Below are 12,166 nucleotides of genomic sequence, written 5' to 3' on the forward strand. Positions count from 1 at the left end.
AGACTATTATACAATGAATTAAAAAATACTTTCTCTACAGGTGCTGAGTTTCCTAGAAAACTCAGAGCAAAATCTGCTAAATAGAAGATATTAGCTTTTTTCTATATTTTTTGGATTAAATGGATAAAAATTCAGCCCAAATGTGCCCAAAGATACTCCCTTTTTACTTTTATTTAAAATGTCTGTATTTAATAAGTACTTTATTAGAAGGCAACAGTGATCAAAAAAATTGTATAATTCTTTTAAATGTATCACCAGGTTTAGATGCTACAAAATTGTTGGCCTTCTTGTTTTCATTCCATTTTGGAATAGAATATAGCCATACCCAATTAAAATTAGAAGCCCCATCAAAGATAGAGAAACTCCAAGCATTATTTACTTCCTACTGTGCTTTGTCTTTTATTTGAAGTATTTAGTCCTTTGGCAGGCCCTGATTTCCTACTTTTATCTCCCGGTACCTGAAGACCACCAACAGCTCTGCTTCTCCCTCATCCTCTTAGATACACCTTTCTATTATCTTCTCCCTCACTCAGCCCTCTCCCCCCTGTCTTTACTCTTTCCATGCTGACTGTCTCCCTTTTAGCAAAAACATTTAACAGGAGACCACAATCTAGCTCTGTAGGACCTCCCAGCTACAATATTCAAAAGCAACTGACACTAGCTTTCGTAGCCCATCCTAATTCCCAGGAGAAAATGTTGGATTGGTCTTACTTGGTATGGATGTTCGCCTGTTGTACTTTTCCTGGACCCATTTGCCCTTCTCTGCTTTGCTCTATAGCCAGGGGCCTGGTATTTCCCAGGATCCCTGTCAGCTGGCTTCTGGTGAGTTTGGACAATGGAAGGCTTTATTGAAAGATTGGAGAGCCAACGAAGGGGAAAGCCAGAGAATTTCCCCCTGTTACTCTGCCAGGGTGGCATCTCAGGGAGGGAATCCATCTTCCCCATGGCTCCAGGTCCTGCTGTCAGGGTTTCTATGGTTCCAAGCTCTGATTGGTGATCCTAGCCCCTGGGTTCAGGTCACACCTCCTTCTCCCTTTGTCCCTTCAAGCCCAGAGGTAGTAATGACTTCTTGCTATTATTAATCCTGGGTTGCCTTCCTGCCCTCTTAGTCTTTGCAGCTCTGCTATCACTTGTATAACCAATTACCCGCATTAAATTTCCTGTGTTTTAAATACTCAGAGTACTTTAGGCTCTCCTGGGAGATCCTGCAGGAATCACCTGGTCTAGTCATTTGGGATGGTAGGATAATGCTGCCCTCTTCCCAGTCCTGACCAAGGGGTAGAAGCAAGGAGGCAGAGTGATAAACATGGCCCCTGCTACTGACTGCAAGAAATGCAGAGGGAAAGAGGGGTTAACTGAGCATCAGACACTGGAAAGAAAGAAAGGTCTTCAGCCCCCAATTTTCTTTCAGCCACCTTGACCTTGGTCAACCTAGGTAAGAGGGATTCAGGGGCTACTTGGTATCAAGATTTCCCAAGGCTAACATTGGTGTAACCTAATTCTCCATCTGGTTTAGCTAGAAAACAAATCATTCTTTGTCAAGTGCAAAGTTGTTGCTTTCTTACACACAAAAGGGAAACAGGCAAACCCTGTGAATTGTCAGTTCACTCATAAATCTCAAGCGTGAAGCTTTTTGTTGGCAAAAATGTCAAATATGTGTGAGTTCATAGCTCATTAAATCGATCTATCATATGTTTAAATTATGGAGTTTTATTTGCAGAATAAATGCACACTTGCTGCTAGTAATCTTTGTAATAAAAATAAAGTTTGTCCCAATTTCCTTAGCTATGGGGTAATCGGTATCAGTCAGGAAAACTCAACTCAACCCCCAGAAAGAGAAGTTGGCTAGCTCCAGATTTGTCTGAGTTTATTTACTGCCCTGTTTGCACGCAAAAGCCATACTGGGAGAATTACCTATGTTTGCAGGGTTTCCTTTCAAGGAACAAAGAGTTCTTCACAGGACAGGCAGTACTTAAAGCTCATGAAATGGAGGGAAAAAAGACAAAACTGGCTGTTCAGGCATGCAAAGGGAAAGAACCATTGGAAAAGTAAACACTGCTGCAGCGGTCTAAGCTTAATAAACCATGTGGCAAGGAATGACCCATATTTGGGGCAATTCCTGAGAAGAAATGGAGAAAGAAGTTTGAGAGAAAGTGTGTTCCACAACAAAACAAGATTACAGAGCCTTTTAGATAGATTGGGGTTTCACCTGGTGCCCCCAATTCACATTTTCATCTAGAGGAGAAAATGCGCAGATTGAAGTCCCAGATCCGAGTGTGTTCTTTAGGCAGGAACTCCATCTAGTGGTTTGCACTAGAAATTACCCCACGGTCTTTATTTTACACACACACACACACACACACACACACACACACAGCTTCCTTTCACAGACTTGATGAAGATAAAGAAAACATTTCCTCTTGTTGCCTGGCAAGGTTTTCCCTGAGCCCACAGAACCCCATCCCTTTGTCACCAAGAACTGTAGATTTCTTAGCCTCTAGATTTTGCTGTGTCCTCTCCACTCATGGCGGTCTTATATCTAGTTTATCTTGCTGCATATAGAAGAAAAATGATTCCTAATGACCAAAAGGAACAAAGGTGTGTGTGTGGGAGAAGGGGGTGGGTAGCGTGGGTGGGTGTGTATTGTGTAGTGTATAGTGTGTGTGTGTGTGTGTGTGTGTGTGTGTGTGTGTGTCGGGTTCGGGTATGCTGAGAAAGAGCCCAGTTGTGGAACAGAGTAGACAATGGCTTTTGCCAAAGTTGGGGATACGGGATACATGTCAGTTAGAACAACAGGAGAATGCATGAATGCACAACAAGATAAAAACAGATTCACGAGCTTGCAAGCATGGTGCCTCACGGGACTGGGAGGAAGAGTGTGACCAAAATGAGACAAATATCAACCAGGATATTTAGTTTCTGGCCCTCAACAAGGCACCTCAGGTGGCCAGTGCTCCCCTGCTCCTATCAGCATGTGACTTTGATTACATACCTCCCCATATGAGCTTCTGACGTTCACTACCAGTGTATTTTAAAGCTTCTTTGACTCCATACCCCTTTGCCTTTCTGATAAGTGCTGTGGACCCTCTTCTATCATTTTGTATGTAATCTTGCAAATGATTTTGGTGGTTTAAGGATGTCCCTAAAACCCATCCCCGATCTCTAAGTTCGTGATTCCATAAATAGTAGGCCTATGACAATTCTTAGCACTGGTACAGTCTTCCCCATTCTTTAAAATTTCCTTATATCCACTCTTTGAAGTTTTCCAGTCCCTTCTTTGCATGCTCCCACACATCATGTCATGTCCCTAACTCTGCTTCGCCATTATTGTTCATTCCCACTTGTGTTTCCCATTATTCACTTGTGTCTTTTCCCTCTACGTGCTTCTTTCACTTGACATGTTTCCTTTCAGCCACACTGAGAGCCAACAGTGTTTTTAAAGGAAATCTTTATGCCCCTCAGGGGGCAAAATCAGAAAACACGACCCAGGAAAGCAGATGAAGGATAGTGGGTGGCAAAGGGGTTCTAAGAAGCCACGAGAATGTGAAAATAGATGGAGAGAGATTCAGAAAAACACCAGTTAAAGGCCCCTATTTTTAAGGCAGCAGATGCCAGTTTTTGTGGGCTTACGACACATTGTCAAATGCTAGAAATCTTGGCAGCGTAGCTGTGGTGCTTGTGTGGCAGGATTCTTTCCCCAAAGGTGACCAAGACAGTATCTCTCATTCCACAGACTCTTTTTAAATGTAACTTCAGCTCTCCACCCATTGAAAGGCGGGTCTGTGTCCCCTTTCCTTCAATCTACGTGGTCTAGGACTCACTTAGCACCAACAAAATGGACTGGAAGTAAACTCCAAAGCTAGGTCAGAAATTGGGAGGCTCCCTCTGCCTTGTGCCCTGAAGTGTCTGCCCTGGAGCCCTCAGTTGCCATGTAAGCAGCACACTAGTTTGGAGGCTGCCATGCTGTGAGGAAGCCAAACTAGTTCACATGGAGGAGCCCTGAGGTTATACCAAGAGAGACACAAGAGAGATATCTGGCTGGTCCCCAGATGCTACAGACACCAATTGACTAAAACTGAATGAAAGACTCCAGAACCATCCATCAGAGCATTTCCCCAAATCATTAACTCACAGAAACCAAGAATGATAATAATTGTCCCTTTGAACCACTGAGTTTTGGAGGAATTTGTCACACAGCAGTAGAAAATGTAAGAGAATGAAGGACTTAAAACAAAACTGAACAAGCCAGGAATCACTCAAATGGGAGCACAACTGCAGAATCATCACGTCTCATACTGTCAATAAACACATGCACAATTTCTTCTACCGGCTCCCCTAAGCAGGGTTCCATTTGGGGTGTTCTCAAACTCTAGTAAACACTCTCTTTTCTTTGACCCTGGCCTGATATTATGATCCTATGCCCTGCCTACAGGGCCTCCCCAACCAACTCAATTCTGTTTTATTTAATAGACATTAATGTAACACCACAAGTATTTGCATCAAAATCCAGCGGCTCACCCATCACCGCCATCTTGATTTCTTCTTCTTCTTCCTTTTTGTTAAATACCTTCCTTCTCAAATTTTCTGTTAAAGTTAATGTAGCCACGTGGCTTATACAAGTTATAACAAAATGGAAGCCAACTATCCTGAACCATTTACTTCTTTTGGACATTTGTTAATTTGAGGAGAGTTGACAATATTACATTAGTTTCAGGTGTACAGCTTAGTGATTTGACAAGTTTATACATTATGTTATGTTCACCACAACTATAACTACCCTCTGTCTCATTACATTGCTATTACAATATCATTGACTCTATTCCTTATGCTCTGCTTTTTATTCTCATGGCTTACTCATTCCGTAACCAGAGGACTGTATGTCTCTCCCCGCTTCATTCATTTTGCCCAACCTCCCGCTCCCCACCCCTCTGGCAACCATCAGTTTGCTCTCTGTATTTATAGTTCTGATTCTGCTTTTTGTTTATTCATTTTTTGAGATTCCATTTATGAGTGGAATCATATAGCATTTGTCTTTCTCAGTCCGATTTATTACACTTAACATAATACCTTCTAGATCCACCCATGTTGTCTCAAACGATACTATCTCATCCTTTTTTTATGGGTTTTTAAATATATAATATATATATCATATATATACACACATATCCTCTTTTATATATAATATATATACTATATATATACACATATGTATGTATACACACACATACACACACACACACACACACACACACACACACACACATCACATCACATTTTTCTTATCCATTCCTCTATTGATGGAAATTTAGGTTGCTTCCATGACTTTGGATATTGTAAATAATGCTCCGATAAACATAGAGGTGCATATATCTTTTCAAGTTAGTGTTTTCATTTTCCCTGGGTAAATACCCAGTAGTGGAATTATTGGATCATATGATATTTCTATTTTTAATTTTTTGAGGAACCTCCATACTGTCTTCCACAGTGGTTGTTCCAATTTACATCCCCACCAACAGTGCAGGAGGGTTCCTTTTTCTCCACATCCTTGCCAACATTCATTGTTTCTTGTTTTCCTGATTTGAGCCATTCTAATAGGCATGAGGTGACATCTCATTGTAGTTTTGGTTTGCATTTCCTTAATGACAAGTAATGTTGAGCATTTTTTCATATGCCTGTTGGCCATCTGTATGTCTTCTTTGGGGAAGTGTTTATGGGTTTCTAATTCCATTCTTCAATAAAAGACACTAGGCTCTTTGGTGAAAAGGACAATTCGAGAGCTTGTGCAGGGAAAATACAAAGTGAGTCTGGAGAATCTTGCAATGCCAAAAAGTAAAAAGTGCTCAAACAAAAGAATGGAGGCACACCAAAGGTAAACAGGAGTCAACCTGAAAAAGCTCCCAGTGGAGCCAGAACAATTTGAGTAACAAAGTAACATAGCACAGTAATACCTCATTTTACTGCTCTTCACTTTTGTGTTTGGCCATCTATTGCCTTTTTTACAAATTGAAGGTGTGTGGCACCCCTGCGCTAAGCAAGTCTATCAAACACCATTTTTCCAACAGCATGCTCACTTTGTGTCTCTGTGTCACATTTTGGTAATTCTCACAATATTTCAAACTTTTTTCATTTTTATTATATTTGTTATGGTGATCTGTGACAGTGATTAGGACTGCCTGAAAGCTCAGATGACAGTTATCATTTTCTAGCAATAAATTTTTTTTTAAAGATTTTATTTATCCATTTGACAGAGAGGAACACAGCGAGAGAGGGAACACAAGCGGGGGGGTGGGATAGGGAGAAGCAGGCTTCCCGCCGAGCAGGGAGCTCGACGTGGGGCTCGATCCCAGGACTCTGGGATCATGACCCGAGCAGAAGGCAGACACTTAACTACTGAGCCACCCAGGCACCCCTATAGCAATAAATTTTTTAAATCGAGGTATGTACATAGTTTTTAAAGACATAATGCCATGCACACTTAATAAACTACAGTATAGTATAAACATAACTTTTATATGCACTGAGAAACTGGAAAGTTCATTTGACTTATTTTATTGCAATATTTGCTTTATTGTGGTGGTCTGGAATCAAACCCTCAGTATGTTTGAGATATACCTGTATCTGATTATTATCCGAAGTACAAAATAAATATTTATGATTCCCCTTTTACAGATAATAGTTACATTATCTATAATACATATAATAATTGCTTACATATATTACTTACTATGTCATAGGTCCTTGTTCTAAACATTTTGTAAATATTAATTATTTTAATCCTTATAGCATCCTATGAGGTAGATAGTATTGCTGAAACCATTTTACAGATGAAGAACTCAAGGTTTGTCATGTCAAGCCACAAATAGAAAAGGATACCATTTGTACAGCACATTGTAGGCATTGGCAACCATAAGAAATTAGCTTTGGGAGACTGGCCACCATAGGGCTGTCCAGCCACCCAAGAGCTGGGGGCACTGCCCTCCAAGGCTCACCAAGAGGCTAGGCTGTAATTTGCTCTCTGTCCTACAGCCTAGGACTTAAACCTAGACCTAACACTCTATAATCTCTGTTCTTTGCCTTACAATCAAAATAGTAAATGCCAGCACTGTAATAATAATTATATTGAGATTATACTGAGATTGTACAATTATACCAAACTTCAACGTAGAGTCTCAGAAGTTGTACAAAGTCTCTATGGGCCCTAAGGAAAATGTAGTCATTAACTTATGAAGTAAAAAGTAAGTAAAGTACTTGCCCAACCAAGCAAGAGATCTGGAACAACCTGCTCAATGGAGAGACACAGCAAAACTTCTCAAGCAGAACCCAGTAAAACTGAACTCTCTGTTCCCAGAATTTTAGCTGAGTTCCACTTCTAGGCAAAGAAACACACAAGGGAACAAGCTGAATTTTTTTCTTGAACTAAAAGAAAAATCACAACATCTAGGTGTTTTCTGGGGTCATAACAAATTCAAGGTCCAGCGTCCAGCCCCTACCACCACACACACATTATTAAAACAAAGAATAATGGCACTGTGGGACAGAGCAGACAACACAGTGTTGTGGGGGTGGAATATTCTCCACAAAGCACCTGCTATGTGCTAAGAACTGTTCCAGGAACGCTCCCTTTATTGTTTTTCACAGCAATCTTTGGAGAAAAGTAGTATTAATACCATTTTGCATATGAACACAAGGTTCAGAGAGATGAAATAATTTGCCTAAGGTCACACAGCTAATAAGAGATGAATATAGTATTTGAGTCCAACTGTGACTGGCTCCAAAGCCCTTGTCTCTCTTCGTAAACCACAATCAAGGAAAGATAGTTAAAGGTATAAGCAGACTCCTGAGCTCTAGGGAAGGCTAAGCCAGAGATCCAGGAAGTACCTCATGGCTCTATGACAGAATGTAGGTCCCAAATTCCATGTTTGTAAGTAGGGATCAATCCACAACTGGAAGTGGGTGGCCATCCCACTAGATAGTGATAGATAACTCATCAGGAAATAGCTAAATAGGAGATGTCAGGGAACCTGTCATAGAAGACTAGATTACAGAGGCAGGCTTCCTATCTCTGGGAAAGCAGAGAATGAGTTTCATTGACATTCCCCACATTCTCCCCTGACTACAACCTAATATTAATAGATTGCTTACTGTGGGCAGGATGTTTTCCTGCTTTTTTTAATTTAATTCTCACATCATCCCTATGAGGGAGATACCACCATTACTTCCAATTCCTAATGAGAAACTGAGAACTAAATTGCTTAACCAACTAACCTAATGTTGGAAAGTCAGGGTAGAGCCAGACACTCTGATTCTAGAATCCACATTCTTAACCACTAAGAGGAAAAGAACAAAGTTCATATATTGAAGTTCAACCCATATTATTCAGTCTATTTAGAATATTAAGTATTATTTCCATTATAATATTTAATTTTATTTTACTCTGATAATGAATTTCATTAGCATTGAGTTTCATTACCATAGTTTTAAAGTTTAGTTTAACTATACTGCTTGGCTGGTCATTAATACTATATTGCATGTATTATTTTAGTACTGGGTTTTATAGTGATGATTGTTATCATTATTACAGTTTGGGATTTTATCATTGCTGCCATGCTTAGTGTTTTAGTAATAGCTTAATGGTCTGGGCAGAGATGGAAAAAAAATGACAATCAAGATATTAAAACAATCTCATGGTGGCATGTGTCAAATGAAAAATGAGTAAACGCAGCACCCTGTGGCTAATCCTGCAAATTGGTTTACCCAACACCTGCTCAAAAACCCTTTTTGTGTGCCTTCCTGTACTGTAACGGTTAGCAAATAGGGAAAACTACATTTCCCAGACTCTTTTGCCGCTGGGGTACTCATTATTTACAGTCTGTGAAGAAACACCTCTTCCCAATCCTTGGAAAGCAGAAGTGACACAGATGACAAGATGACACAAGACACAACATAACATAGTGATCACAATCCACAAGACAGGATCTTCCGGGGTACTCAGTTCTTCTGGGTAGCTATGATGAAGGTTCTGGCATCACAGGTGGTAAGTGTTGGGCATCTCGGGCAACCCAGTTTCTTCTGGATGACTTTCTATAGCAGTTGGATGCTTCCACTTGCTGTGTTCTTCTAGCTGTGTAGCATCAAAACAAGTTCCCTGGCTCTCATTTAAATTTAATAAATTTACTAATGCCCTATAATAAATCCCTTTCCTAAAGTGGACTCTGTTATTTATAATTAAGAATCTTGACTAACACACACCCTTCCACTACCTGACATACTTTCGAAGTGGGAGAGAATATTTAGAGGTTATTGAGTTTGAACTATGTCCTAATGCGAGAGAACTTTTAACAGTAATTTTGACATTCAGCCTCCATCTAGGGAAAGGGGATTCATTTTTGCCACTTAAAATCCTTTACAGTTCACAATGACTTCATCTGGCCTTCCCTAAAGGGTCTTTTACAGGAAAATTTGTGCATGTATACATTTAGGATTCTGTGGTTGAATAAATGTGGAGAATAAGTGCTAGATTAAATAAAGTTACACAGATTTCTTTCCTGGAGAATTTCTCAGAGCCTTGCATTTACTAAGGTTCATAGATAATCTTTAAGAAGTAGATAAACTGTGCAATTACTTCCCAAACATTTAACCAAATGTTCTTCTTTTGTGGTTGCTTTCTAAGAATTACTGTTACACAAGATACCTTTTATGGTGCTTGCCTTAAATTAATGAATTACCAGAAGAATGGGAATTTCAGCTTTGAGATAGGTGAATGAAGAGGTTGTTTGGAAACCAAAGGTCATTTGGCCCCCTCAGATAACATCAAAGAAAAAGACACCAGCTCCTCAGAAGTGAGATCAGTCCTTTTTTCCAACAGCCCTGACTTAAGAGGAACTCTGCTGAGCATATCTGAGCTGCTGCCTCTGTTCTGAAGTTCCAGGTATCTACTGATGCACTACGAATCACCCTGAAACTTTGCGTCACACAAATAGTATGGAGAGTTCCTATATACTCATTACCCAGGTTCCACTAATATTAACTTCCTACACAACCTTAATACATCATCAAAGCTAAGTTAACATGGTATCATACTATTAACTAAACTACAGACACTATTAAAGTTCATCGGGTGATTTACTAATGATCTTTTTCTATCCCAAGATCCTATCCAGGATCCTGCATTGTATTTAGTTGTTTCCCCTTACTCTCTTCTAGTCTGTAACAGTTCATCAGCCTATCTTTCATGGTCTTGACACTTTTGACAAGTACTACTCAGTTATTTGATAGAACCCTTACTCAGTTTGGTTCTATCTGGTGTTTTCTCCAATTCTGTAACTGGAATGAGGTTATGTCAAACTACTTACTGTCTGGCTTCTAAGAGGGAAAAGAGGAAGCTGCTTGTCTTCTGAAAGCCTGCAGAGCAACACTGAAGCTTCTATTGGTCAAGGCAAGACAGATTCAAGGGGAGGGGCAAGAGAGTCCACCTCTGGATGTGAGGAGCAGACTGACCTACAGGAATTGAAGTAACAGATGGTGGCCATTTTGAAGACCATCTACCACAACTGGGTTTTCAAAAATACTTTAAAAATCTACCTAACAAGACAACCATGAATCCTGGGAATCTGTCGCTATCATACTGAACATTTCTAATTATGTGAAATTTCTTTAAAATAGAATTACTGGCAACTGTTTTGTCTACTTCACAGGGTGTGGTAGCCATCGATGATTGTGGGAAGATCTCCCTTACTAAAATGGAAAAACTGCCAGGGGAGAGTGCAGTTAGCTAGCAGCTTCCAGATGCTGCATTTTGGCCATCTGTGATAGTATTCATTCTGGGACCACACCCTCCCCAGGCTCTTCCTAGCCAGTGATGGAGTATGGCAGTGGAGCTAGAACCATACCATTTCTGCTTTGTCACAGGATTCTCTAGCAAACACTCTGTTCAGGAGCTCCCCATCAGCCCAGTAGAGACATACCCAAAGCTACACTGCAGTCTGATCCTCTTCCTACTCATCTCTTTCCTCCTCTGGTCCTTCCAGGGCTGTCAGACCTGCATTGTACTTGAAGTCTCTCCCCGGCCACCACTGTTCTCTCTCCCCTTCATCGTTCACAGGCATTCCCCTCAGTAAATCTCTCACACTTCTAATTTCATCTTGCCATCTGCTCCCAGGAGGACATGTCTTGACACACAGAATGCTGCGAGGATCAATGAGATCATGGATGCAAATAGTCTTTGAAAACCATAGCAAGAAGACTAAGCATTAGGTATTATCACTTAAAAAAAAAAAATACAGGGGCAAATTGTTTTATACAACTCAATAGCCTTTTAGAACTCATTGCATCACTACTTCATTCATTTATTAATATTGATATTCTTTTTGTTGTTGTTCAAAGAATATTGATATTCTTAGTGATAGCACTCAGTTTAAAAAGATTAGATTTAATAGGCCCCATGTAAGAAAGCATCTAAATTTGTATTGAACTGAAAGAGATTCTCATCTAAAAGAGAATTTACTTCTTAAAGAGGTAAGTTTCAGTTATCTGGGATATTCATTCAAGGTCAAAAGCTAAGAGTCTTTCTGTGTTTGGTCCTCTCCCTGGGATGCCACCTTTTCTGGGGAATTGAGGACTTGCTGGCTACCCTGGATTAGTAACCTATGGCTGAAGCCCCAACCAGAAGTTCCCAAGATGATGAGGATCATTCCTCCTCTTTTTATTACAATAACCTGGAGAGCAGAAGTCCTCTATAGCCAGCCTCTTCCCTGGATCTGCTCCTGTCCATTGTATTCTACACTTGGCAGCAAGGGTTATCATTCTTCTACTCGATATCCTTATTAACTTAACTAAGACTTTTAAGACTAAGTCAAAATGCCTTGGTCTGACCACAGGCTACCACTTGCTCACCTCACTCTGCTCCCTGCAACACACACACACACACACACACACACACACACACACACAACACAGTCTGCTTCGGCCGTATTTCATCATCCTTGGAGATGCACATTTTTTTTTTCACATCATAATACCCCTGAGGTTGGGATACATCTGAAAATCATTGTAAAACAGGAAAAGTTGTTAACTCATAGTTCTGGTCTTAAATGCACAAGCATGAAAAGCACCAGTTTCAAAACTGTCAGAATGGGTGTTAGTTTGGAAGAAAATCCCAGAAACAACA

The sequence above is a fragment of the Phoca vitulina genome, unplaced genomic scaffold (genome assembly GCF_004348235.1).
Source record: "Phoca vitulina isolate PV1807 unplaced genomic scaffold, GSC_HSeal_1.0 scaffold16, whole genome shotgun sequence".
NCBI lineage: Eukaryota > Metazoa > Chordata > Mammalia > Carnivora > Phocidae > Phoca > Phoca vitulina.